The following is a 22,741-nucleotide window of genomic DNA, read 5'->3' on the forward strand; positions in this document are numbered from 1 at the left end:
AAAAAGTTATAAGGGTTCTTCCCTGGACCAAGAGGAATTTATGTATTAAGTTTCTAGGACTTTCCCATCGCATATACGGGCAAACGGATGTCAGGCTGATTAACGGACTGACGATTAATTTTGCCCCAAAAATTAAGATGCTTTCTTGCACCAAGAGGAAACTGTGTGCCAAAGTTTAAATTTTTTATTACTTTCCCATCAAGAGTTATTGCATATACGGGCAGACGGACGAAGACGATATTCAGAATCGTAATAAAAGAATTGTTCTATTATGAAGATGAAAGAAGCTATTTAGATTTAAAACGTTAAGTTTAAAGTTTAAGGAAATATAGAAGCACGAAAGCTCAAAAAATTGTTCTAATATTTAAATATGCACTACTGTATATATTCAAAACTCGCATATACCAGTGCAATAACATATTGTGCAACTATTGCTATCTCTTCCAGATTAATCACATTCTTAATATCAACTTCTACCATAATATGAGATATCACAATCGCAAACGGTCAACACATAAAAATGTACAAAAAATAGTGAGGCTGTATCTTAGCAACGATGACAACTTCACGCTTTTAGTTAAACCACGCAGTAAAGTAGGTGAGAAGAAGGGAAGTCATCCGGCTAATGCGGCTCATTTCATTGAAGATTTGTAACTGTCACTGTGACAATGGAACACTGTGAAAGGTACGGTCGTCATGTCCCTCGGTTACATGCCTTACATTCCAGCTAATAGTATCCTTACATTCTAAAATTACAAGGAAATAACTATGGAGTAACGCGTGTGTACGAATATCTCAATGTAAGGATTAGTAAGTAGATGTTATCTATTCATTCATCAACTATTTTCTTGGCCTTTGTGTTTAGCTTGTGGTAGGTAGAAGACGAAATGCATTTACATATAAATGTGGCTAAGGAATGCTAATTTAGAAATTATTGTTCTGTAGATGCTGGTTAAAGAGACAAAACGAGTTTTGAAAACTTTAAGATAATTTAAAATATACACAGTCTAAATGATTTAGCTCACGGTGAGAGACATTGGAGAGAAAATGTTCCAAGAAAGTTAACCATACTGACGTAACATGTTTTGATTTAAATAATTTATCCTCTTTGGAAATATAAATATTCAATGGCAAAACATAAAAATTTCCTACACTCTTACTCATAAACAATTCTAAATGAAGCAAAGCGTAACATTTACAATTCTAATTAAGTGTATATACTATGTAGCATTATTGAATACAATTTCCAAGTAAGGGTGATTTGTACCCATTTAGAACTAATGTGTATCTGCACGTATTTGTAAATTAATGTTCCACGTGATGGAAATATATGTTCATATTTAAGGTTACAATAAGAGGGAAATTCAGAAGTAACGAAAATATGGAATAGTAAAATAATCTTTTACTGATACGATTATGTAGATTTAAATTATTACTGCTACAAGGTAGGAGGTTGATATAACAGGTATATGTATTTGTAATATTGATAAAAAAGATATTTGTTTATTTTTAGAAAATTAAAATCTTTGAATATGAGAGATACAGAAATAGTCCGTACTGCTTTACCAGACTGCTGATCTACCAGTCATTTAAACTAATTATCTGAGCGATCATAAAAGTGATTAATAGCAACAAAATACCTGTTTAATATGATGAAGCTAATTTGCTCATTTGTTAATGTTGTATGTTCATTAAATTATTTCATGTGTAATATAAGTTACAATACAAATATAATTACAAAACTGTTGAACATTAATACTAAATGTTAGTTTAAGTTAGTTCCGAAAGAGGTATTGAACAGACGGATAGATAGTTGGACGGACTAAAATCAGTCTAGGTTCTGCTTGTTAACAGTTATTGCACAGAAGGACGGCCATACGAACTTCTGGATAGACGGACGGACCCAAAATCAGTAGTGTTCTTCCTTCGACCATATGTACCAAGTTTCAAGTTTCTAGGACCTATCTATCAAGAGTTATTGCACAAAGGACGGACAGAAAACGTACGAATAGACGGACGGATCCAAAATCAGTAGTGTTCTTCCTTCGACCATATGTACCAAGGTTCAAGTTTCTAGGACCTATCTATCAAGAGTTATTGCACAAAGGACGGACAGAAGAACGTACGGATAGACGGACGGACGCACAATCAGTAGGGCTCTTCCTTCGACCAAGGGAATATGTACCAAATTTCAAGTTTATAGGGCCTATATATATCAAGAGTTATTGCACAAAAGGACGGACAGAAGAACGTACGGATAGACGGACGGACGCACAATCAGTAGGGCTCTTCCTTCGACCATATGTACCAAGTTTCAAGTTTCTAGGACCTATCTATCAAGAGTTATTGCACAAAGGACGGACAGAAGAACGTACGGATAGACGGACGGACGCACAATCAGTAGGGCTCTTCCTTCGACCATATGTACCAAGTTTCAAGTTTCTAGGACCTATCTATCAAGAGTTATTGCACAAAGGACGGACAGAAGAACGTACGGATAGACGGACGGACCCAAAATCAGTAGTGTTCTTCCTTCGACCATATGTACCAAGTTTCAAGTTTCTAGGACCTATCTATCAAGAGTTATTGCACAAAGGACGGACAGAAGAACGTACGGATAGACGGACGGACCCAAAATCAGTATTTTTCTTCCTTTGACCATATATACCAAGTTTCAAGTTTCTAGGACCTATCTATCAAGAGTTATTGCACAAAGGACGGACAGAAAACGTACGGATAGACGGACGGATCCAAAATCAGTAGTGTTATTCCTTCGACCCTATGTACCTAGGTTCAAGTTTCTAGGACCTATCTATCAAGAGTTATTGCACAAAGGACGGACAGAAAACGTACGGATAGACGGACAGATCCAAAATCAGTAGTGTTCTTCCTTCGACCATATGTACCAAGTTTCAAGTTTCTAGGACCTATCTATCAAGAGTTATTGCACAAAGGACGGACAGAAAACGTACGGATAGACGGACGGATCCAAAATCAGTAGTGTTCTTCCTTCGACCATATGTACCAAGGTTCAAGTTTGTAGGACCTATCTATCAAGAGTTATTGCACAAAGGACGGACAGAAGAACGTACGGATAGACGGACGGACGCACAATCAGTAGGACTCTTCCTTCGACCAAGGGAATATGTACCAAATTTCAAGTTTATAGGGCCCTCTCTCTCTCTCTCTCTCTCTCTCTCTCTCTCTATATATATATATATATATATATATATATATATATATATATATATATATATATAGAGAGAGAGAGAGAGAGAGAGAGAGAGAGAGAGTTATTGCACAGAAGGACGGACAGAAAAACGTACGGATAGACGGACGGACGCACAATCAGTAGGGCTCTTCCTTCGACCAAGGGAATATGTACCAAATTTCAAGTTTATAGGGCCTATATATATATATATATATATATATATATATATATATATATCAAGAGTTATTGCACAGAAGGACGGACAGAAGAACGTACGGATAGACGGACGGACGCACAATCAGTAGGGCTCTTCCTTCGACCAAGGGAATATGTACCAAATTTTAAGTTTATAGGGCCTATATATATATCAAGAGTTATTGCACAGAAGGACGGACAGAAGAACGTACGGATAGACGGACGGATGCAAAATCAGTAGGGCTCTACCTTCAACCAATGGAATATGCACCAAATTTCAAGTTTCTAGGTACGTACTTACTTTTCTACGTACCTATATATCAAACGTTATTGCATAGAAGGACAGACGGACGAATGTTTATATATATGGACGGACAACGCCATGACTTAAATAAGGCTCTGTCGGGTCCTTGAAAAAGAAAAAAAGAACTGTTGTACAGTAATAATGTACGCTACATTAATAATGACACGATTAGTTAACTATTTCATGCCGACTATGACTTCATTGTTGATTGGGTTTGTAACAGAAGCTATTTACCTCTTTACATGACTAATGTTGTAGAAAAACAATATTAATAACGCTTATAGTATTGAGTGTATACAATTCCAGGCAACACTGTTCATTACCTCAGGTAGTCATTAATAATGTACACAAAATACTAATGTGGGTAACGTAATAAAGTTTAATGCTAATAAGAAAACTTATCACCATGTCGCAGACATCACTGATTAACTTACTACACTATGATAATTACTTTCACTAAAAATTTTTAACGAAGATTTTTTTCTTGCCTGTACCTTGATACACTAGCCCACTATTGTATAATATGTGTACAAATATCTGCAGAAACCTCTACATCCCGTTCCGGCTTTATTTATTTTGACTGGAATCTCTGTGTCAATAAGCACTCTTATCCTACACAACACTTCACCACTGTGGGTTTCTACACGTAACGTTCCTATGGTGGGAAAAGTTAAGTCAATGTGAATATTGAGTTCAGCTCCAGTTCACCTTCCTCTTGGTGCAGAGTCTGAAATCTGGCGCTGTCACAGAATTAACTCCAGGAATACTCTAGTCAGAAGAGATCCAAATAAATGTTGGCTTTTATAGTCTAGGAGGCGAAGCCGATTTGCACTGCACGAGTATAACCACACATCCTGGGTTTCTTGAAATCGATAAAGGAATTTCTTATAGAAAGAAATAGATCGTCTGTCTAGGGGTTTCTGTGGTCTCAATGCACTTTCGTGTACAATTAAAAAGTGATTGTTGTCTATAACACCAACCGTAATTTGAAACAAAAAGTGGAAAATATGGAGACAACAGGTAAAATATATGTAAAAGAAGCCGTGCCAGCCTGCCAGTAGTGGTGGCACCATATGGACGAGTTACGTTGTTTCTAGGAAACAGCCCTCTCTCCTCTACCCCGAATTACTCAGTAACCCTACCCAAAACTTACGTAGGACGTAGGACAATCTGTTGTCATGCACCCTCCTTATGTCAGTACAACCCCACTAAAGTGGCGTGAGCTTTATAAGGAATCTAATGAAAGGAAGTTGAACATTAAGTAACAATACGTTTAAAATAAATTTGTTTATGGTGCTCTGGAAAAAGTTACTAAAAAGATACTAACAGTCCTCCAAGACTGGAGTTCAGGAAGCAGAATACTAGCAGGAAGGTGATTTTGAAAAGGAAGGTGATTTTTAAAAGGAACGTGTCTGAGTTAATCTTGTAGAACTAATAATTATAAACTTATCAGGCACTTCCGACACGACAAGCAGTGAGATAGTGACGTCGAAATGAAAAAGATTCTGTGGTTTTGGTTTAAATATCAATCTATAATGTACAATTCTAAAGGTACAATAAGTCATTTATGACTTCAACTCATTATATTTTGCATAAATTTATTTTTGTGGAAATATAATAAGTTGATAATTTCAAAATGGAAGTAGGTATAAATTATTAAATTTTTAATCAATTCTTACAATCAAGCATCATGTGTAATTTATATATAATTAAGCATCACAATGTGGAAGATTAGTTTTTAAAACACAATGATTAACAATAATTTGAAACTTTTTATGATAGAGACAAATAATTTCATCTGAAAATACTGTTGTGTCGTATGGTAAATAAAAAATTACACTGAATAGCTGTTCTACCTATATATATATATATATATATATATGACCGAGATGCCTACTTCGGTTAAATAGTGCCTACTTAAGACCATTTACATTCACTTACCTACTATGTCACAGTTTAGCTTGCCATATTGCCTCGATCAGATTTTATATACGTTCGATTATCTATGAGAATCTACGGAAATCTACTTTGGTCAAAATCGTGTTGAAATAGTTGAGTTTACCTTGTCCTGATGAAGAAAATACACACATAATTAGGACTGAAAAGCCTATTACGACCTAGAGGAGAGTCCTACCTACTTACTATGTACTTTCGGTATAAGGGGGAAATTCTTATTAAAGTTTTGCAACTTACCAAAATAATTGTTATTAAAGTTTTGCGTTACACTTGTGTTTTGGACTGTAGTCAGGGAAAGAATGAATCGTTGAGGCATGTATTCATTTCTATGTTTTTCCATTAGCCATTGTTAAAATGTAATATCATAATGTCAAGGAAGCCCGCCAGTTTAAAGTAACCTATGTGAAAACATTCATAACTTTGTTCATTAAGTTAGTTTTATAACAGTACTTAATGCATTAGATGATTTTAATTCGTCACTGGCGCAATCTGGAGTAAAATTTATATATTAATGTTTTTATTTACTACCTGCATTTCACTACCGATCAAGCACTGTTTACTTATTATTAATAAAATTTAAATGTAAACAGATGTTTCAGAAAGTTTGTCGAATTATAGCTGTCAACAGCTGTTTAGTGCCAGTTTAATTTGAATTATGAAACGATATTACGTTTCGTTCTTATCATAACATTCGAATATAAACAACTAATTTTTCAATTTGAACTCGACTTTATTTGGTGAAATGAATGTGTTATGGATGGTTAAAACACTCTAAATGTTAATTCAGACCAAAAGCTATACCTGTTCCAAATTTTAGCACAATCCGTATAGCAGTTTCAGCGTGATTCGAGGACAAACCTCCAAACATCCAAATATCCAAACATTCAAACTTTCGCATTTATAATATTTATAGTCTTAGTCATTATATATTAGACTAATTAATTTATTTCTTAGGAAATATTCCTCTATAGATTCCAAGATGACAAGGATGTCTGCTTATACTGGTACAATGCAGATTGGCTCTTGGCTACTGGTCTATTATTAGGACTATTACCCTTCGACCCTTATCCCCCTCCACCCACCCCAAATTACATTCTGGGCACTGGTATTAATGAAACACATATTCACAGTAGTATTTTATTATTACAGTTGGTTGATATTAATATTTTTCGTTCATATTAAGCAAGATGGTCCTAGTGATTTCTCATGAACTATTTTCTGATGTTACTGATGCAAAATGTCTTCTAAATATATTAGAATTGAATATCTGTTTTATTTAATTCTCTGTTTTCATTTAAAGTATTTCATGCCTTTTAAATGTTAATTGCTCCTGTAACTGTGTTACGAACATTGTAAAAACCAAAGTTAAATGCTGTCTAATACTGGTGTTTATTAGTTATGTCTGGCAATAGTGTCTGGTAGTGGCATCTGGTAGTGGTGTCAGGTAATGATGACTGTTAGTTGTGTATTGTGGTGGTGTTTGTTAGTAGTGCCAAGTAATGATGTTTGGTGGTTGTGTGTTGTGGTGGTGTCAGGTAGTAGTGTCTGGTAATAATGTTAGGTAGTTGTGTCTGGTGATGGTGTCTGGCAGTAGTGTCAGGTAATGATGTATGTTAGTTGTGTCTGATGGTGGCGTCTGTTAGTTGTGTCAAGTAATGATGTTTGGTGGTTGTGTGTTGAGGTGTGTCTGGTAGTAGTGTCAAGTAATGATGTTTGGTGGTTGTGTGTTGTGGTGGTGTCTGGTAATAGTGTCTGGTAATAATGTTAGATAGTTGTGTCTGGTGGTGGTTTCTGGTAGTAGTGTCAGGTAATGATGTCTGTTAGTTGTGTCTTGTGGTGGTGTCTGTTAGAAGTGTCAAGTAATGATGTTTGGGTGTTGTGTGTGTGGTGGTGTCAGGTAGTAGTGTCTGGTAATAATGTTAGGTAGTTGTGTCTGGTGATGGTGTCTGGCAGTAGTGTCAGGTAATGATGTATGTTAGTTGTGTCTGATGGTGGCGTCTGTTAGTTGTGTCAAGTAATGATGTTTGGTGGTTGTGTGTTGTGGTGTGTCTGGTAGTAGTGTCAGGTAATGATGTTTGGTGGTTGCGTGTTGTGGTGGTGTCTGGTAATAGTGTCTGGTAATAATGTTAGGTAGTTGTGTCTGGTGGTGGTTTCTGGTAGTAGTGTCAGGTAATGATGTATGTTAGTTGTGTCTGGTGGTGGTTTCTGGTAGTAGTGTCAGGTAATGATGTATGTTAGTTGCGTCTTGTGGTGGTGTCTGTTAGTAGTGTCAAGTAATGATGTTTGGTGGTTGTGTGTGTGTGGTGGTGTCAGGTAGTAGTGTCTGGTAATAATGTTGGGTAGTTGTGTCTGGTGGTAGTGTCTGGCAGTAGTAGTGTTAGGTAATCGATGTATGTTAGTTGTGTCTGATGGTGGCGTCTGTTAGTAGTGTCAAGTAATAATGCTTGGTGGTTGTGTGTTGTGGTGTGTCTGGTAGTAGTGTCAGGTAATGATGTTTGGTGGTTGTGTGTTGTGGTGGTGTCTGGTAGTAGTGTCAGGTAATGATGTTTGGTGGTTGTGTGTTGTGGTTTGCCTGGTAGTAGTGTCAGGTAATGATGTCTGTTAGTTGTGTCTTGTGGTGGTGTCTGTTAGTAGTTTCAAGTAATGATGTTTGGTGGTTGTGTGTGTGGTGGTGTCAGGTAGTAGTGTCTGGTAATAATGTTAGTTAGTTGTGTCTGGTGGTAGTGTCTGGCAGTAGTGTCAGGTAATGATGTATGTTAGTTGTGTCTTGTGGTGGTGTCTGTTAGAAGTGTCAAGTAATGATGTTTGGTGGTTGTGTGTTGTGGTGGTGTCTGGTAGTAGTGTCAAGTAATGATGTTTGGTGGTTGTGTGTTGTGGTGGTGTCTGGTAGTAGTGTCAGGTAATGATGTTTGGTGGTTGTGTGTTGTGGTGTGTCTGGTAATAGTGTCAGATAATGTTGTTTGGTGGTTGTGTGTTGTGGTGGTGTCTGGTAGTAGTGTCAGGTAATGATGTTGGTGGTTGTGTCTGTTGTGGTTTGCCTGGTAGTAGTGTCAGGTAATGATGTTTGGTAGTTGTGTCTTGTGGTGGTGTCTGTTAGTAGTGTCAGGTAATGATGTTTGGTGGTTGTGTGTTGTGGTGGTGTCTGGTAATAGTGTCTGGTAATAATGTTAGATAGTTGTGTCTGGTGGTGGTTTCTGGAAGTAGTGTCAGGTAATGATGTCTGTTAGTTGTGTCTTGTGGTGGTGTCTGTTAGTAGTGTCAAGTAATGATATATGTTAGTTGTGTCTGATGGTGGTGGTCTGTTAGTAGTGTCAAGTAATGATGTTTGGTGGTTGTGTGTTGTGGTGGTGTCTAGTAGTAGTAGTGTCAGGTAATGATGTCTGTTAGTTGCAAGTGCTTTACACGTTAGCACTATGGATGAATAAATAACAACATATAAAAATATAAGCTTCAGATATTCATAATAGTGAAGAACAAAAAATACAATTAACACGTTGCAATTGAATATCCGGTCATAGTAAAGAAACACATGATGCGTCAGGGACAGATCATTGATGTTATGTGCTCCCTCGCAGACAATTGGATCCAACAAGTTGATCTACAGTCTGCCAATAACGTGTGACCTTCATTGTCACCCTCAACCCTCAACATTTACTGAATTAAGAAGCATGATCGTTTGTCAGGAGTAGGTTGGCCCATATTGTGACTGATTTTAAAATTAACTATGATAATGCATGAATCGACATTTCCTAAATTATCAAATTCGAATTGAATTGGCTTCATGATTTGACTCTGATGACAAAGTCCTTGTTTAGTTTCAAGGTCATGTTGAATCTTATGTGCATATAATTATATGCACATGCGATTGTTACGTTTTTCATCAAAGGTCTAATTAGAGCTTTGTTGAAAAACGTCAAACCGTGGTTAAATCAACATTATTCTTAAAGTAGCACTTGTTTCTCAAATGTATTTTTTGTGAAAAAACGGGATAGTGAGTTTAAGATTTTTTTATCAGTAATACCTTTAATAGAGTGTTATTTTACCAGTTGTATCATGATTAGTTTATTTATTATTTGTATTATAAGTTTATTAGATTATTGTTTAACCTCTTGGACTGAAAATTATGCATTTACATTTATAAAATTAATTTTAAAAAATGGAATATTTTGTTATTGATTGAACATTTTTATCTATATTTTAACGGAATTGTTTTATACTAGCGTTATACTGGTGTTCACGAGTAATTTTGGGATTTACAAAATAAATATCAGGCCTTACATTTTTTTGTTAAATGGGGAAAAGATAGAAACAGAACTATTATAATTATACATTAGAATATCAGTTACATATGGGAAGGGATAATAAAGATACAGAAATATTGGCCATACGCTTAGTCATAATTCTTTAACATTTCAAAATGAATTTTAGCCATGCCTTTTGTTTTTGTAGTTTATTATTTAAAGAAGAAACAACATAGAAGTACCAAATTACAACCTGGTTGAGCTTTAACACTATAGTTTTTTCTCCGTGAAATCTTAATCCTAATCCTAATAGTATTATAAATTTGAAAGTGCCCTTGTTTTTTCACGCGTAAACTATTCAACCTATGGTACTGAAATTGTACAAGGACATGTTTAGGGTCTCTGGTATAAATGTAGGCCTATTCTTGTTTCAAACTTCCCTACGGGTTACGCCCGACTGGTATCTAAATCAGTGCAAAATCCCATCTTGGCCTTTCCTATAGCACAACAAATAAATTTTGTAAATTCAAACATTATTTTCAATTATTTTACATCTATAGTGTGTAAATATTGTAAGGAATAACTATTAGCTTTCGCACTGTTTTTAGATTTCAGTGATTAGGTAAATACATATCTACCTTTAAAAAAGTTCTAAAATATAAGATGGTTTGAATTTGACTCAGAAGTAAAGTGAATTGCCTTTGAAGCAGTTGACAAGAACTTATGCTACATGAAAGTTCTCTTGACTGTGCTTTTAAACTAATGTACCAATTCCAGTTGTGAATGTTATACAAATTATTTCAAATATTTTTCAGTTCAAACAGCAACAAACAATTAAATAGTTTTGTTACTAATGTACATTTAACTTAAAACTTTAGCAAATATGAAATATTAGATGCAAATTACATAGTTACTATCTAAATTTTACTATAAATTTAACGGCAATTATACATCCTATCTTAGTAGCCCTTAGACAGAAGTAGCTACTCTGATCTGTGATCTATAGTTTCTTTATCATGGCAATAATTCATTGTTGTCTGAAATATAATTCACTCGAACCAGAAGTGCCCATACACTTGCAATGCCTACTAAATTGCGTGCAAAGTAGCGGGCAACTGCTAGCAGTGCAGATATTAAAGACAAAGTAGTCTAGTTTTTACTTTAGCTTTAAAGATTGTTATGAAACCTATCTTAGTTTTCCTTTTGACAGAATTAGGCTCTGCAGAGACGCACATTTTCATGATCGAGAAAAATGTAAAACCCAAGTATAGAAAAAAATACTAAGACTGGAATAAATTACAATACATGGTTTGACAATTTTTTTGACCATGAAAAGAAGGAGAACTCAACATTGGTATAGGATATATAATTCATTAAAATCAGAAGTGCTTATACAGGTGCAAAACCTACGACATTACGTGCGAAGGGGCGGGTAACCGCTAGTAATTTTATAAATGCGAAAGTGGCTTTGTTTGTTTGTTTTGCTTTCACGCCTAAGCTATTCAACCGATGGTACTGAAATATTACATGGACATTCTTACGGTCCCTTGGATGAATATATGCCTATTCTTGTTTCGAAAACCCCTCTGAGCTACGCCCCACTGGTCTTTAAAGTAGCGAAAAATGTCATATTGGTCTCTAATGTTGTGAATAATAACTGAAAGAGTTTGTTAAATGTAATTAACTGTTCCTTTTAAACATTATTTTATGACAGCACAGCCACATGTTTAGTTAATTTAACCTCTGTTTTCAATTTGCTTGTATTTATATCGTGAATGCATTGAATAAGCTTGATAGCAACAACACTTCTTATTTCAACCTTTTCTGCAGAAACATTTCGACCAGAGTAAGAAAACATACAAATAACAAAATTGAAGTTAAAGGAAAATTATACTTTTCACTGCACTTTGCCAAATAAACTGTAGAAAAAATACTAATACCTTAAAATGGCCATAAATATATACTGTTTGATATATTTCCTTTTATGTGGTAACAATATAAACAAACATGCGTGCGAAGCTGCTGACAACTGCATTTAATTTATATTTATTATCATACATTATGGCATTTTATAAATAGTATAAGTATTTGGTGTGTTTTTTAATATCCAGTATTTTTAATAAGCTTGTCAAACCATTAAAATATATACACTTCTAGTTTGGCATATTGACGTAGACTTGTCAATTTGTCAACATTGTATAGATCACCTAAAGACTGTTTTGGATTATAATAAAGTATAAATAACTTTTATAATTTGAAGTTCACGTAGTATATTTATTTAAATATTTTTATCTTTGTATGGTATTAGTATTAAAAACAGCAATATTATACAATTTGGAATGAAATCTTATAAAAATAAAGCAGTCTGTTTGAATAAATTTTAACAAAATAATACAATATAAATGCTAATTAAGTCTGAAGAACTCTGTTAGCCTCCTTGAATTAGAGTAAATACGATACTTAGAGTACCTCTCCAACTCTAGATTGTCTCTCAATAGATACTCCTTGAGTTCAGCTTGAAAGTGAGTGGGACAGTCCACTAATCTAAAACTGCCAGGGAGTGGAATTCTCCAAACGAGAAACAGTAAAATATTTATTTAACTGTACAAAGTGATGATTTGATAGCAGAGTCCTTTTGTGACGAGGGTAAGAGCTTGTTGATTAATCCAGATACATTTGAAACTCAAAGCTTCAAATTTAGCTCTCCAATACTGCTTTGACAAAGGCCAATTTTCAACCATATGACATGGCTTTCCTTAAAATGCATAAAACGTGTCCAGCTATCATGTATTATGTATATTCAATTAGAAAAACATGCTCTGTAGGTTAAAGAAAAAAGTATTTACCATTATTCGTTGAGGGAAATGCTCTTGTCGATTGACTCTTGTGAAAGCTAACTTATCTACAATCTCTACATTTTCAATCCGTTGACTTAAAAGTATTATTGTTTAATGTGTGTATGCTTATTTGTGATGATAGTTTAAAATTAAAAAATGTATCACTATGTATACAAAAAAGACTTCTTCAAATTATTCTATAGTTGAGTTATTCACTGTCCTATTTCAATTTCAGTTTTTAATTTAAAATTCTTCTAGCACCTTAAGTAACACATTCCTTTAAGGAATGAATTTAACAACCCCACTTTCCCATACTTTAAATTAACTAACAATAACTGGCATCTATAACATTGGTGTGATACTACCCATCAATCATGTTGAACAAATTAAGTTGATCTTAGAGGCATATCAGGGTCACGAACGTTTGCCATCGCTGTTTTACAATAACATACCCACTTTACATCCTTAAAGTTATGCTATGGTGTATGACACCTGCAGAAGACTGTAGATGCCATTCCTCGAAACGTTGTATTTCTTTTATTTTAAAACTCGGTGATAGCAAATCCATTTTATCACTTCAAATCACCAATTGTCAATAATATACTAAAACAAAAAAAATCTTGCAAAAACATATTTTGAGTTTCCATAGAAATGTTATTAAATATGTAAATATAACAAATAAATGTTGATACTGTAAATAAGTAACAATAAGGAAGTTTTAATAATTGCTAGCCGAGCATTTAGTGAAGTTGTTCGTGGATGAAACCTGATTCTGTGTTTGAATGCATGATAAATGTCAACGAGTGGACCAAGAGAGTTTAGTTTGAAACTCTGAAATATCGCCATTGAAAGTGGTAAACATCGGTAAATTGTTAGTTTTGATTTATGTTTGCCACAAAGTTATTCTGGTTACATTGCTCTCATCACGAGAACAACACGGGGTACAGAAATCTGTCAACAGAGTGCATACGTTAATCGCATAATGTTCATCAACACATTTGATGAAGTTACTTGTTGGACTGGTTGCTCTCATACAAAGCTTGAATATTTTAGTTTATCCAACAAATTAACTTTCACTAGGAGATAAATGGTAAAGAGCCCTGATTACTGAGCTGTGCTGATTGCGGTTACTAAAGAATGAGGTATGGACGGGGTATGGATCTCATGTGAACTTGTTCAAAAGTTTCTGTTAACTCACTTTCTAGTTCGTTAAGTACGAATATTTTTATCGATGATAAACTAACTTTGTTTCGTGAAGACCTTGAATTGTGAAATTTTTTACAAACCCAGAACTGGATAACATTGTGATAATATGCAATTAACTGATTTACATAGTTAACACTCTTATATAGCTATACGAGTTTCTCCCTATTTCTGGGATAGAGGATAGTGTCCATAACATATTCCTTCTGCTTCCTGAATATCAATAGATGTTTGTCTCGGAATAATGAAGTTTTAATTCATGAGCATGGTTTTGCAGACAAAAGCAATCTCTTTGTCCACGGTTATGCAGAAGATGTATAAGTAAATTTATGGTATGTACTTTAAAGTTATTCTTTGTAAATCTACGGTTTTTCTCTCACAACGTATTTTTATACGAGTGTGTAAACTTAGTTACTGTGAAGTTTAATATTATAGACTTCTACTAGTAGTTGATTACGAAAGGACATTTAATATATTGCGGCTCTACGCCTGCATATCACGATATGTTTCGAATTAGTCAAGTTGAGGGTTGACATTTGGTTTGAAACTCCACTTCAATGGCTGACGCTAAGTGGCAGTGGCCAGGTCAGGGATTAGAGCAAGCGGGCGGGCGAGTGCCGAGCAGTGGTGGGGATACTAGGAGAAGGCGTTATCACAACGGCAGAAGTTATTTACCCTACTCTGCGTGAACTAAAACCGCCCGGTGGATTTTTGTGAACAGTTTACCTAGTTTCAAATAATCATGTCTGGCATTTGTATCTGGTAGGTATGTCTGGTAGCAGTGTCTGGTAGTGGTATCTGGTAGAGATGTCTACGAGTTGTGTCTTATAGTGTGTACCTTTATTTAATTGTATTATATACAATTTATCCCTGTTCAATATTATTCTCTCCGATATTCTCGAAACAAAATTTTGGCGGATTAATAACCTAATTGGTACGCGTAATACTTTTTTACCAGTTATAACATAATTAGTACTTTGAGGGTTGACACTTGATTTGAAACTCAATTTCTCCTATCTCTATATCAAAATTGAAGATCAAAAGTGAAAACCATCGGTCATTGCCAGTCCGTCATGAGGCAAACGTGAAGCCTCCCACGCGGAGTTAAAATCTTGCGCGAGCTGAAAGTACCCGTGATTTGCTATGGTGTAGTGTTGTACAAATTATTTCGTTGACGACAGCTTTTGGTTTGAAGTGATGAAAATACTTTTATTTGCCCCGACTGAGACATGAAGCTTCCGATAGTGAAGTACTTAACAAAAAACAGACTTTCATAAAAATTACTGATAACAACACTTTATGTTCACCTCTCATACTGCAATAATTACCAGACTGCCAGTAGAGCTTACACGTGAACAGGGCACATAACATTGGACTATGGGTGAAACAGCTAATCCTTAAATTGACTCCTGGAATTTTCAAAGACTTGGGCTGTGTGAAACTGCACTCTTGAAACAACTTAAAGTGGGAGTAGGATGGAATCATGGGGAACCCAGGTAGAAAAACGCTTCTCCTGCACCACAGCCTGTGAAGGTGGTTCATTCAATAACTGTTCTGTATAAGGCTGCAACCAGTAGTCACGTGCCAGTGTTCGAGAAATCAGGTTAAGTAGATAAATTACTGGAGCACCAACTTTCAACTTAAGATTTTGAGGTAGAGTCCCACGTGGGTTTAAGTGCAGGTAAATTCTAAAAGGTGTCCTCCAGCTCCACAACAGATATCACAAATTAGTATTTTGCTATCACAGTGTGAAGTTGGCTGGATAAAAGGCAAAAGAAAAAAATAAGTAGACGAATGAAGACGTATTGTGACCTGTATTCCGTATTTTAGTTTTAATGATTAGTGTTGTGTATAGTTTTTTATAAAGTGCATGTTTATAGAGTTACTGAAGTTGACAAACAACATAGTGGTTGTGATTCCTGACTTAGGCGTGCCACAACGCTTTGGTAAGATTTGTTTATTTTAACCTAGTTTGTAATTATGTATTAGGTTAGTTCTTTACCTGAAGAAGAGATCAGATTGCAGATCTCGAAACGTAGTGTTACTGATTTCTTGTTTCACTGAACGATGGCAAATGTCTGGAAAAATCCTGTTTTCTTCACAATCCTTCTATCGTCAAAAATAACCTTCAAACAAAGCAAAGAAAATAACTAAACAAATGTAATTTGCTTACTGATAAATCCAATTGATAGGTTGGTTAAGTTTCATCCACAATTAGTTGATATACGGAAATGCATAATATATTGTCAGTTGTGGCTTAACAGAGGATGGCTCTCTGTAACATAGACAAAATATTTCAAGGTCTAAATCACTTTACCGATTTTCGGCTCTGTTATTTAATAATAAATCAGATTATTTAAGCTTCTTGACATTAAATCATCAACAACAAAAGCGTAGTGAACCTGCAGTAAAGTGAACTTATGTTCAAGAACGTTGCTAATATTAATTAAAATACCGAGTTGAAATCAAACTTATCTAGCCAATAATGACTCGCGTTGCCTAGCCTCTAAACTCGAGGGTCCTGTGATTGAGAATTGTGTTTTTCAGAAGTATGCAACCAATAAATCTGCTTTATTAAAGTTTTATTTTACATTTTTAAATTTGAGAATAGTAAAACCCAAATGTTTATGCTTAAAAAATAACTAATTGATTCCAAGAAAAATAAAATTTACTATTGAATATTTATTCATCAAAAGGCATTAAATTAAATTATCGTAAATGAATTGGAAAGAATATTATGTTATTTAGCTATTACCAACTGTCTCCCTAAAACTTATAATTTAAAACGAAACGTTGGTTCCTATGTCTTTAAACTAATAACTGTAACATAATTTTGTAGCTCTTAGGGACGAGAATTAATTAGACCAATTATGCTCAAGAAGGAAGGGTACCACAAGCCAGACACGCAATTAAGCATTGTACACGCCAAGTAGATTATAACAGGTGGTACGTTTCTGGAGCCAACATTATTCATCCTTAATCCAACTACAAAACAAACCTACTATTAAGGATATTAATACAATGAACACTATTATATTTAAAGGAATATTTGTCAACTAACATTATGATATCATGTTCATTATTTCAAATTTCATTATGTATTTCTTTTCATGAATATCACATGTTTATGCTTGTAACATATACGAAACCTACCCTGTGTAATAATGAAAACTGAGGAAGAAATACCGCATGACATTTCTTTAGTACATCCCTCTCCCTCATCCTCTTTTAGCCTTTTTCTGCTGTCCTCATTGCTCTCTGGCCTAGCCTATCTTATCAAATCAAAGATCTTATCAAAGAGAAAAAAAGAGATGAGCCAGTATAGTACATGGTCAACAGTACTTTGAACCCGAGCTATCTCATAAGAAATGTATTTTTATTGCTAGATACAAATATATGAACATCCTCCCCACTCAATCTAGCTTATATTTATTTTGTTTGCGTTCTTTGTTGTCTTCGGTAGCCTTTAATACTGCATAAGCTTCAAATTCTTGTTCTGAATATTGATTTATTTAACTTATTATTAACTTATTCGGGAAGTGGATTTAAAATTAAATTCCCCTTAGTTTACCAGAAACTTAAGTACTCGATACTAATAACACAGCGAAACCAAATATGACAAGGCACATTTCAATGTAGCAGAAAGAGATAATGTCGTTATTTTTAATTCTTAAAATATAAAGAAACGGTAGTGTTAAAAAATTAACTTCCGTGATTGATACGTATTTGTCTCGTTATTTTTTGTATGTAGCCAAATGAGCATTTTCATAAACTCAAATAAACTGGGTTGGATCACTTTTACTCGCCTAGTTCAAATTTTATTAAACTTACTTAATTATAATTAATTACTTTTATGATGATGGATAATGAATTTTAAGTACTGATTCCGGACTTTTGATAACGTTATAAAATAACTTCAGAGTTTTCAAAAAACCTTAAACACGACCTTTTAAGAACTGATAATTAGCCTCCTCTTTAATTGCCAACAGCTGAAACATAGTATTCAAAAAAGTGACAAATATAAAACATATCAACGAATAATAACCATGTATTGTCATATTCATTTCAGGAAGTTTATTGGGCAAACTAAATAAAATCCAGTAAAAGCTTTTTAAGGCATTTTAAAGCAAAATTACCATTTATAGTGAATAGAAATCTACGAGTAGAAAAAGCTTTTAGACAAGCATTTATTAGTTTTTTTTAAATTTAATTTAAAATTTCCAGCATTTGCAACTTATTTAAGCAAATACATGAAAGTAAAACTTGCATTTTGCTTAAATGTTTCTGCATTTGATATTCAACTACCAAGCAAAACTACTCACTTACAAGAGGTTGCTGAAGTGATGGTATTTATAATATTGCTTTCTTTACGATTTCGTATATTTCCGTAATTGTAAATTGGATTATTTCGAAGAAATGCTTACAGTGTTGTTTAATACAATTGTTTCTCTTATGCTAAATGAGATACAAATGTTTCTCTTAAAGCATTGGTAAATGATTGACACTATTATTTTATTCACTGGTTGCAGGTGCACAAGGGAGGGTATATCTTTATCTATAGTTCCACGATAGGACCTGTGTATGCTGGTAAATGATTGACCATGGTGTTGTGGTCCTTGACGACGGGGAGAATAAGAACTGAGAGAGGATCGGCCTCTCCTTAAAAATTGGTAAAAATTACTCATATAATTTGGCTATTCTCATACAATTCTCACAATGTTATCTCACAGTATCTATCTCTTTCTGCTACATTGAAATGTGCCTTGTCATATTTTGTTTCGATGTGTTATTAGTATCGCGTACATAAATTTCTGGTAAATTAAGGGGAATTTAATTTTAAATCCACTTCCCCCGAAGTATTCCTCATTTATTTGACCTTGATAATAACTTTTCTTGAATATAAATTAGATAGCCCTTAAGCAAAACCATATTTTCCAAACCTACGACACCATGGTCAGTCATTTGTCTCAATTTACAACTGGCATCATACTATCAATTTTCCTCAGCTGAATCGTGCCTGAACGCCTGACAGATTGGATATGCTACAAAAATGCGCAGTTGTACAGCTGGTTGTGCCAGAGTCTATTTTGATTTCACGGACAGTATGGATAATATGTTAAGAGGCTTTTGATGAATTTAAATGATCTGTGTATCGTTATTCTTAATTACTATTCGATATTTACTAAACGGTATTGTTCATTATTTGTCGAAATGTAATTGCTATTTTGATAATCAATTGAATTTAAAATTTACAAGCTCATACTCTTTTCCCACGTTACACGTGATATCATTCCAAACTAACTGCTCAAGGTTGGTCATGATATTAAAGCTGTAAAATATAGCTGTAATAAATAGCTGTAAAAAGCTGCAATCATAAAAAACTAAGAATCTGTATCAGTGGATTAATGAAATTGCATCCACTATTTAGATTGTAAAGTTCTGTATCTACTACAAAATAAAGTTTTCCAAGAGTGTTAATTTTCGTACTTATCCAAAAACGTATTTAGGCTCCATAACAATTTCATTATAATCAGTTTTACTTTATATAATTATTTTAAATTGTTTAATCAGTTAAAGTTCTTTATTTTGTTATCACAATGTACACAGAGATTTACTTTGATGATATGTTGCATAGTAATGTTAGGTAATATTCCATGTTACTGTAGTACAAACTAAATAAGTACTAACTTATGTTAAAAATTTACTGTGCTTGCAGTATAATAAGCGCCCAACATTCGAATCATCGATATATAATAATACTATCATAACAAATTGAAAATCTGTCAGACATGTTTACCCTGTAAAGCAATTGTGAGTACTACGCTGATCAAACTTAGTATAAATAAAGTTGTATTATTTTCCATAATCTAAAATGCGTATTTCTTTTAGTTATAAAAATATAAATTCACTATAGCACAATCTTAAAAGTTTAATTCAGTTCGACATTATTGTCCCAAATTAATTCAAACAATGTTAAATCATATTTGTGGTGTTTGAATAGTGGCCGCTAGATAAGGGAAATACTGTTATTTTTCAACAACATATTTCGAAATAACACGTTGAGGTATTACGATCCAGTAACTTGTTAAAATTGCAGCATGTACTCAATCTCGGTATTAATATCGTGCTGTTATTAAAATGACGGTATTAAGGTGCAAGTAAACTGAGACTAAATCTACATGTGTAACCCACTAACTCTAACTCTGCAATGTAATATTTAGATTGGTAGACTAATAAACTTATAAACTGGTTATTTAAAATGTTCACTTTGCGATACAAGTTTTGGGATACTACTCTCTATTGGCTATTTGTATGTAAAATATATTTGTACATATTTGGCTATAAATACGTACTTGTTATAAATATGACAAATTACCTGATCTGACTTGGGGAAGTTGTACGATCTGAGACGTGGTCTGAGGTCGGGAAAGAACCGATCGGAAATGCCCTTGGCCCACAGTGCGCGCTTCTTGGTGTCGCAACTTCTGGCGAAAAAAGAATAATATCTCTCGAGATAGTAGGTACCCAAATTCGAGCGATTGTAAAGGTTATCTTTAACTTTGGTACTCTAGTAACACATTTATGATAACCTACTTCTATCGCGTAACAATATTTCATAGCCTAATATTTTCATTCCTGGCCTCATCGCCTATTCTGTTTCTGGTTATCGAGTAACCTAAAACCAGTCGTTAAGAGAACGTCGATTGTAGGACTGTAGGTCCACGCCTAGTTTGACGAGGGTGGCTGACGTCACTTTTCTGCAGGGTAGGACAGTTAGTCCACGCCAGCACCTGTGGACTAACTGTCCTACTTTTAAAAACTGACCTGGCCGTGCATTAGTTTTTCTATCTGCACTTATTCTTTATTTTGGTCAGTGATGCTTCCACTACATTCGCACAGCGTACTGCTAAAGCAGCAAATATTAACAACAGTTTACTCAAGCTATCACATATGAAGTGGATTACTAATAGGGATTATATCTTAACGAATTCCATATAGCATTATATTACTATCTGATTAATTTGGTTGGCATTGTCCTAATGAATCATAAACATCTACAGTAAGTTTGTATTAGTTATTCCTTATATTGGACCATCGTTTGTATAATACTGTATATACCAGTAGACACTGTAATCGTTACAGACATTCTTAAGTTAGAAATGGCGTAACTAACCTGATTTTATTTTATGTATATAATTTCGTTTCATTCTTTTTGCAGCTGTCTTATGTAGTTTACTGAAAATTATTTAGCAGATATAGAGTTTAGATCTCGAAACATCCATTCAAGTGCTGCAGTGTGAGTACGACGATCCCTTATCAACCCCTCGTCAGAAGAAACCCGTGAGTCGGACAGTAGGTCCCAGGACGGGACCGTGGACCTACTGTCCACCCCTTAAGAAGTAGGTAAGAAATGCTTCCGGCAGTTTTATGACGTGGACCTACAGTCCGTTTACCGAGAACGTCAAACCATTCGGTCCAGCTGTTACTGAAATAACAGTTTCCCGGTAATAGGTTACGACTGAATTACCTGCTACTGACACTAATGTACATGTTTTATTTGTATCTGACGATTATCCTTCAAAATAGTATAAGGTAATTAAATGTTATACTGTTCAGTTTGTTACATTTTATAAATACACATATCCTAGATACTTTTTTAATCATCTTAAAATTATAATGTTTTTAAGATTAAAATTAAAACGGCCAAACTATACTGTAATATGGAATACCTGTAACGTAATTCGGTTTAAGTACTTATTTCGATGTTTCGTTACTCATGAACATCGATAGTTTGAGTTTTGGGCATTTATTAACATTTTACATACCTTTAGTAAGAAATCCGAAAACAATATTGCTCCTACGGGTTTAGGTGTTTCAACGTCATTGTCAAAGCAGAACTAGAATTTTTTAAATGTTAAAATCCACTATGAGTCGTCACAAATTAAAAACACAAACACAACACAGACACAGACACATAATTAAAATATTTTAAACCATCCAAAAGAGTTGGGTGGACCCTCCGGCGTGGATTGACTGTGGACAGATACAAGACTACAACAACAGCAGTTAACCTTGTCACGGCCGCTATTATTAATACTGTTATCAGACCTAAGTTCAATCAGCTGGGCAAGGGTCAATTGATCGAGATCGGCCTTTCCCTTGAATTAAAGCGTTGGAGAGGGAGTGTGACGAAGTACTTTTCATTCATCACGTCGAATTTGGTTTCATCATTTTTTAAGAGGCATAACAAATTCCTCCTTCAATCTGTTTAATTATCTAATAGAGAATTTAATCGGCTGTAAGGCCATGATTTCTCAGAGGCCGGGAGATCTCTCAGCAATCTAATCAGATTAATTTTAATTTTTGTACTTAGATGTTAATGTTGTACATTTAATCAGTATCGTTAGATAATTAAATTTTGGGTCTTTTTCGTTTCAGGGCCAGCACCTTACAAACATACTATACCTGACTGACAGTGCATTTAATCGTTTTTTTTGTGTTATTAGTTCGTAGGGCAGTAGTCCAGGTACTACTTCTAGTATAAACTCGTCTTATCTTATCAGTGGTAAACGCGCACCGCTTATCTTTTGCCTGTAATGAAACCTGCGTTAGTTCTGTCTGAGTTTTGTGTGTGTCAATAAAGCGTGGTGAGTTGATCTGGGCTTGGACTTTGCAAGCTCGAGTTAATTTTTTTCTAAAAGAGCAAGCAGCGCATAGCGCTGCGCAGAGGGCAAGCATCGCGTGATCTGAGTTTTGAATAGGCAAGCTATGGTCTTTTGTGCTGGCCCTTAAA

The 22,741-nt window shown here is 34.5% G+C and overlaps 1 protein-coding gene across 3 annotated transcripts in view; it reads right to left on the reverse strand.

Moving 5' to 3' along the window:
* Window positions 1-22,008, reverse strand: part of LOC124361989 (arylsulfatase I-like) — a 178,035-nt gene extending 156,027 nt beyond the window's left edge. Inside the window, exon 1 of one of the 3 annotated variants that reach the window (XM_046816108.1) lies at window positions 21,774-22,008. The gene's annotated coding sequence lies outside the window, so the exon portion shown is untranslated. Of the gene's footprint in view, window positions 1-20,323; window positions 20,398-21,773 lie in introns of those variants that run through there. The other 2 variants (XM_046816112.1, XM_046816111.1) reach the window with 2 other exon arrangements.
* Window positions 22,009-22,741: the final 733 nt, after the last annotated feature.

Source organism: Homalodisca vitripennis, chromosome 5 (assembly GCF_021130785.1).
Source record: "Homalodisca vitripennis isolate AUS2020 chromosome 5, UT_GWSS_2.1, whole genome shotgun sequence".
In the NCBI taxonomy this organism is placed as follows: domain Eukaryota; kingdom Metazoa; phylum Arthropoda; class Insecta; order Hemiptera; family Cicadellidae; genus Homalodisca; species Homalodisca vitripennis.